Below are 8,012 nucleotides of genomic sequence, written 5' to 3'. Positions count from 1 at the left end.
CGCTGCCTTCTTTCACTTATTTTCTTTCACGCCATGCACACCCGAAAACGTTGTTATAAGCACAGCTCACATCTCCTCCCCGCTTTGGTGGAAATAGCCTGATAGCTTCTCGGTTTATCTCCTCTCGTCTCCTCTCCTCTCCGCTTTGGTGGATAGTTTGACATTGTAACGGGCAACTTAACTTGTCAAACAAATATAAGTCTGCAATTTTCTGCACGAACTTTATTGGTTTCGTTGATTAGATCCAGATATTGGTGCGATTTGAATTGGTGTTTCCCCTTTCAAGAGTTATTTCTGGTTAATATTGCAGTTGAGTCGCGTCCTTTGATGGACCTTTGATTGTTGCGTGGCAAAATGAATTGATCACTTTTGCTTGTAAGTTTTCATTATTTGTCCTGTCACGGTCGCCAAAAATGTGCAGAAGTTGTATGTATATTTAGTTGATTTTGGATTATATTTCAATAAAAAGACAGTTTGATCGTCTTGACTCATGTGTTTAAGCAAAAGTAAGGAATATGAATTTACCCTCATAATAAAAATACGATGAAACTTTGCTACTTTATCAAATCAGGAAAAATAATTGATTGCTATTACTTTATTTATACACACACCGGTCGTTGTTGACGGTTATTGTTCAAACCCGAAGCTCGTGAACGCTGAAGTGCCCCAAGGCTGTGTGCTATCTCCTACACTGTGTCTTCTGCATATCAATGATATGTTGGACACCTTCAACATACATTGCTATGCAGATGACAGAACTGGTGATGCCGTGAACACAGGCCATGCAGGTCTCTCTCAGGAAATCGTCCAGTGCCGGGAGAAACTTGTGTCTTCTATCGAGTCCTCTCTTAAGAAGGTCGCGGAATGGGGTACATTGAACCTTGTCTAATTTAACCCCCAGAAAACTCAAGTTTGCACGTTTACGAATAAAACCCATTTGTAGTATCACCGCTCTTCGACAACACTTCCTTAAGGCCTCACCTAGTATCGGAATACTGGGTCTTGAAATCTCGAGTGATTTCCTATTCCGTGGCCATCTGGAGGGTAAAGCCAAATTAGCTTCGAAGAAGCTGGGCGACATGAATAGAATACGGCAATACTTCAAGCCGGCCCACTTTCTAGCGCTCTACAAAGCGCAAGGCTGGCCACATATAGAGTATTGCTGCGCACACCTTCCTTAAAGGCCGGCAACGCTCCTATGATTCCTCTGGTGTTGCTGGAGAATGTGGGCGGCGGTGATCACCTAACACCAGGTGACCCGTACGCTCGTTTGTCCTCCTTTCCATAAAAAAAATCTAAATAAATTTTTCGATCCAGTTTCAACTTAAATATTAATATTATATAAATATATGTTTGAAGCTGTGAGCTAAAATCATTAAAAAGTACTCGGAAAATAGTCAGTAAGTTATGTTAGGTAAGCAAAAGTTATTGGCCGTTTGGGTGTGATTGTGGAGCTGCTTTCATAAAAACTTTCAGTTTTTCCGCACTATTTATATCTGATGTGGGAATTGTTCAACATACGAATTTTTATAATAGTGTTCGCTTTCTGAAACTTTCCGTAATTCCTATTTACTGCTTAATCCGTTCTGTATTTAAGTTGTGGTTACAGCTTTACTTCTTATATCTATCCACATATCATCGTTTCCATTTTTATTGGCTAAGCTTCTATTCTTTGTTTGATAACATTCCTTGATATTGACGTATGCCTGCTCTTTATCAACAGAACACAATAGGTTTGTCATATAGTGGGTAGGCACCTAGGTTTTCACGTGAGTCCCACATAACCAACGCAGACTTAGGCTGCGTTGGTATGCATGAGCATTGACCACCTCCCTCTCATCGTTATCCCGGAGGTAAACCCTTTGTTTGGGCGCAAAAAAAAAAACAATCATTTGATTCAGTCTCGTGCCAGATGTTGCCGTGACAACACGTCCTGAGGATGACTCGTGTAGAGGCGAAACACGTATCGAATTGTTTAAAGACAAATATTGGTGGAATTAATACTAAAGAAAACTCAAATCATTTGTATATATTATTATCACTATTACAGAAATTAAGAAAACCTAATTAACATTTGTGTACACATGATGAGATTTTGTTTTTAATATTATACGTTTACGTATGATATGATATGAAAACATTACTTATAAAACATATATCTATTGATTTGAAAAAAACATGGACAGTGCTTAAAAGGCATAAAAGGCATTTATTTACTCAAAATTGATTTCTTTAGAATTCTTTTTCATGTCATTTCTAATATACTAGATACTACCACCGCTTCGGAAAAAAAATGGCGCTCTGAGAGAGAAGAAGCGGTGCAAGAAACTCTCCCACATTCTTTTTTGCGGTCTTTTCAATCAAAAGATACAATATTGGACAGTCATTTCTATCGCTATAAAATAATCATAATCTAGTACCAGGCTGTCCGATCACTTAGATATTCAACTGTGGAGTAATAGGATTTACAACAGAGCCATTTTTTATAAAACATTTAAATTTAATTATATATAATGCCTGAACAGTGGCTGGGACTTTATTATAAAAGTGTATACATTTACCCTTAAAGCTATTATGTATCTTATGAAGCCTACTAGAATTAGTTACAAGCAATCCCTTATTTCTAGTGTGATTATATGAAAATCACTAGTAAGAGCAAAAAGGTGACGATTTTTGTGAACGTATACTAAATTTTCATAAATGTACTGACAATGAACAGTCATAATATTTTTTGCTTGTTCTTGTCTTTACGTAAACTACCTCCATATACACAATATTTGCATGTGTGCGTTAGAAAGCTCGTTATAAACCCGTAGTATTCATGTGTGTCTACACGTCTGTCGGTCTCGTATATTTATAAAAGCCTGTGCGACGTGGCGTGACACCGCGACCGCCGCCGCAGAGAAACTTCCAATACATCGACTTTACATCTATAAAGCCTTAAGTTGAAGCATTGCTTTCCAGTTTAACTTTTGAGTTGAGCTCTAAAAGCTATCGGAAAATCGGAAATTTAACTTGGTCGGGTATGCGTGAAAGTTTTATTTGAGTCGACTTGAAGTGACAGAAAGTTGGTTTCTATTCACAAACCTATTACCGGTATTATTTAAACTAAAGCAGCTGGCCGTCATCTTCGTCCACGTAGATTTCATTGTTTCAGACCATTAAATTTTATTTTGTTCTCAAATTCATGTGTTTTAATTTTTGTTCAAACTCTAATTCATATTGAAAAATTATTGCTACTCTTTATAAGCTGACTGTGAGTATAAGTGTTGCTATTTTCGTTTCGTAGTTTAGCCGGAACAAACAAACAAAGAGACAACAGCAATGATGCTTCATAAATTCAACAGCTGTATAGAATAAGAAGTTTTGAATTATATTTTGAAATTTTCAGTACCTATAACACAATTTGATCAGCGTTGTTTCATAAGCCGTACCTATATATTATAACTAGCTGACCCAGCAAACGTTGTATTGCCGATATTAAAATCGCGATACAAAAGTATCTGTTGATCGTAGATGGGTGAAAATTTGAAGTTGTGTGTATTTTTTAATGCTGACTCATAATCAAAGAAATTTAAAAAAAATCTTTTGGACCACCCTTAACATTTAGGGGGAGAATTCTAGAAATCTCTAGATCATTCTAGAGTTTTCTAGAACAATTCAAACCACATTTTTATGTATCACATGTTTCAACCCCCGTATATTCTACACTCTTATATTAGGTATCAACTTGCTACCACCATAGTGCACGATGGGAGCCTTGTACCTATTGCGACATACAAACACCATAGATTAATGATTGGTCTCCGTTGCGCTCCAACTAGATACCACACTACCTAAATCAATAGATTTTTTATAACGGCAACTATTAGATGCTTGGGTGCGTGGCGTGCTTGATATACAATGGCATCTTTCAAATTTTGTAAAATACGCTTCGTGTTATTTTCGAGTGAAATTTATAAAATACAAAATACTTACTGATGATAATATGTGATCCCAGTGTCTTTCTTGTTTGTTGTAGTAATATTTTTTCTACGCAACCGGGCATTTTAGTTTCAATTATTAGCAAAGTTTAACAGAACATGTGGCACGTAAACGTCACACATTGTTTGATACTGGCTCGAGTACGCCCACTTGGGCGTTGCGTTGTATTAGTTGCCGCACTTTTCGACTACGTCTGCGGTATTTAGTTGGAGCGCAGTGGAGACCAACCCTTAATATAAGACAAACACTATATGTCTCCGACGTGCAGTTTTACCCGCAAAGTGAAATATATGAACACACACCTCTATTTTAACCATAAACAAGATATCTCAGCAGACTATATGATAAGAAATTAGGGGAAAATAAACGAAAAACCTTTTGACGGCCCTTCAGAAAGTAAGTTTCTTAAATAATTATATTTCTTTCTTAAATTTCTAAGTGTTATTAAGTTATTCGTTTGAATTCTCCGAGTCCTTCACATTTTAAAGGCGATAGTCATTTGTTATTAATGGCAGCCATCTTGTAACTCATCAAAATATTTGAGATGGTTTTAATATTCATGCGATCATCTACAGCTTAATCACATATTCATTAAATTATGAATAACGGTATAGGATTTTAACCGGTTGGTTAGTCAGTTAAAACGTCTCGTATGTGAAACTGTAACATATGATTTTATTTAGTTTCTATCCCTAAGTCAGGGCTATTGACACAGTAGACACTGAAAATGTTTAGAACTGGCGAGTTAGAAACATTGCTAATGTAAACTTTTTTGTTTTTCAATTTTAGAACTCTATGGTAACCTAATGTAGTATATTGCATTCCTTTGTCATTTGTTATTGTGAATTGGCTGCAAATCTAAAACTCTTGTTACACGTGAATATGAACCTAACCCGAGAAAATTTTCGGTCAATGATTTATTATGACTTTCGCTGTGGGCTTACTCAACAACAAAGCTATGATAGGCTGCAATTAGCATTTCTTAATGAAGCCCCATCTCGTGTCACTATTTACAATTGGTTTAATGAGTTTAAGCGTGGACGTAGCAATCTTAATGATGATCTGCGTGAGGGACGTCCATTAACAGCGACTACTGAAGATAGCTTCATTGCTGTGCGACGCATGATAGAGGAAGATAAGAAAGTGACCTATCAGCAGATACGGGCAAGCCTAGGCATTAGTATGAGTCAGTTCAAAAAATATTACACGAACATTTAGGCGTTAGGAAGCTTTGTACCTGATGGATTCCCTATACTTTAACCGACGACCAGAAACACCTTCGCATGAACTAGTGGATGGAAGGACAGTTACTGCAGACTGGTATATCAATCGCTGTTTGCCAGTTGTCTTGGAAAAAAATCGACAGCAGCGCCCTCGAAGCAGGTTCCTCCAGGAAGACACGAGAAATTATGAATGATGTAAGTTAAAGTGGGAGGATCCTTTGCACAGATTCGTTGGGTTTTTAAGGAATTGTGAGCGGCACTACATTGTAGTGGGCAGGGCGTATCAATTACCATCAGCTGAACGTCCTGCTTGTTTCGTCCCTTATTGTTATAAAAAAAGGTTATCTAACCCACCAAATTTTCAAATGAATCATATTCCTTGATTTTATGCAACAGATGGCAGCGATACATTGAATGCAACACCCCAGAATCTTTATTTGAATTTGGATCCAGAACTGATCGGATCCCGTGCGTAATGAGTCCAATTGCCATTGACGTACTTTAAGCAACTAGACTCCCAATCGCCTAATAAAAGGTCGTCAAAAATGTCCGAAGGGCGTTTTATATACGTATGCATTAACATAAATAGATAACATCAAAAATTCATTTAAATTTACACCTTAATTCGTGGCAGTAATGTTCAAAATCTTTTGTAAGCGCTCATAAGAAGCTCATTGATTATGGTGCGAAATTTCTTCGGCGATATATTTTGTTTTAGCAATAGAAATGTAATTATTTAGAAAAACGATTAAAAACGTCAAGTTACTTACACAATTTTGCTAATTAAAAGGGACACTTACCTGAAATACGACAAATGTGCTGTTATTTGGACAGTTTTTCACTGAATTCTTTGTCATTGCGTGGTGTTGTATTCAAAGCGCGGTCGAAACACAACTGAAGGAAAACTCTGCTCATAGACGTGTTGGCAGAGTTTCGCTCAATTTTTGAGCGGAATTGTGACCCTAGTTCTTTATTTTACGTCAATGGCAAGTACTTAAATATTTCTTATGGAACATGGGGAGAAACTAGCATACCGGTCACCTGATGCTAGGTGATCACCGTGGCCCTTGGCGAGAGTCAAAGGTCCTTTTTATTGCATCACCGACGTTTAACATAACTGAATTTTATAGCAATCCATTCTGCGCATAATATGGAATATTTGTATAAAATATTACTTCAAAACTTTCAAGCTAAAATATTTCCTCGTGATTCAAATATCATTCTCTAAACTTCACCGTGACATGAAGATCTCTATGATGAATAGGTTGAGATCTGGATACTGGGGATTTGCAACGTCAACAGCGAACTTTGGTGATAAAATATGATGAAACAAAAAGTAAATTAATGAATGCAAATGTGGCTACCATTAATTGGACTGGCTCGAATAGAAGACGTTTGTTTCAAACCACGAGTAACTGTCATTAATTTCAAATAATTCCTACTTGCACTAGACAAAGATATTTTAATTTATTTACCACAGTGTTATCAGCTATAGTAAATTAATTTTCTTGAAATTTTAAATGCTTTGCATTTTCTTCTATCTACTTTGTAACTTTGAGTGAATAGTGTATGTCATCGTATACTTCCTTTTTTATAAAAAAAAAGTGCACATATTATGAATAATGAACTAGTATTATCTTTTTTATGAGAAAAAGTGACGCGACGAGCTAGATGTTCACCACAGTAAGTGATACACTATAGCCATTAGAATTGAGTGCCGCTGAGGATTGCTGATTACTCGTAAGCCCACTATTCTGAGCGGCATCACAATTGGGCTCGTCACTTTGAGATATAAGATATGCAGTTAAGTCTCATTAGGAATTTCACTAGCTACGATTCATTTCGAGCGAAACATAATAATGCTGCTTGACGGCAGAAAAGGACTTCTGTGTGGGGCAAGGTGTTCTTTAAAAAGTGATTTATTTAAATGTGTAATACTCGCGTTATTGAAAGAAAATACTAAGCTGTGTAAATAAATAGAAATATTGTGGTGGATCCGTCATGTAGAGAGGGTAGATTGAAGTTATCTGCAGATATTTATAAAGTGGGCAAAGAGCATGAGGCACACGGGATGAAGAGAGGTGAGGCAACCACCCATGAACATCCACAACATCAGGTGTCCCTACGTCGTGTTGGTTCGGGAAAACCGCAGCCGGTAATTGATTCCACAAAGTGGCTGTGAGTGGCAAGACATTTATTGCAAAACGCGCGGTTGTGGAATGCCAGACGTCAATGTGATTCGGGACATAGGCGTACAATACGTGATAAAATCAGGGATTTATATCAAAGAAGAGGACAAACGAGCAAATATACCAATCACTTGGTATGTGATTACCTTGGCTCACAGTCACCAGTAACACCACAGGAATCATAAGAGCATTGCTGACCTTACTGAGCCGAATAATGATACGTGGCGCGTGATGATCGAACCGGGGCCACGGTGGTGTGAGTCAACGGTGCTACCTTTTGCGTCACCGACGCTAACTAAATAGTATGATTATCTTAAACATATAAGAAACTTGGATAAATCTCTTGGACCGCAGTGGAATACACGTCGATGATTTACCAATATGAGGTCCTGAATCCCCTAAATAGTGTAGAGGGAGTCTATTGGCTCCGCCATCCTGGACGATCTTGAGCTTCATGCTTGACTTCACTCCAGGTCTTTTCCATAATCCCCGCTTCTGGACTGACCGATCATCGTCAGGAGTGTTAAGGACGACCACAATTTAGAGGAGTTAAACTAAAGGAATTATATCTGGGGCAGATCCAACCAACTCGTTAAAAAGGCATTGGGTTTGAGAT

This window comes from Leptidea sinapis, chromosome 43 (genome assembly GCF_905404315.1).
Source record: "Leptidea sinapis chromosome 43, ilLepSina1.1, whole genome shotgun sequence".
Lineage (NCBI taxonomy): Eukaryota > Metazoa > Arthropoda > Insecta > Lepidoptera > Pieridae > Leptidea > Leptidea sinapis.
Note: the sequence above shows the minus strand (reverse complement) of the source record.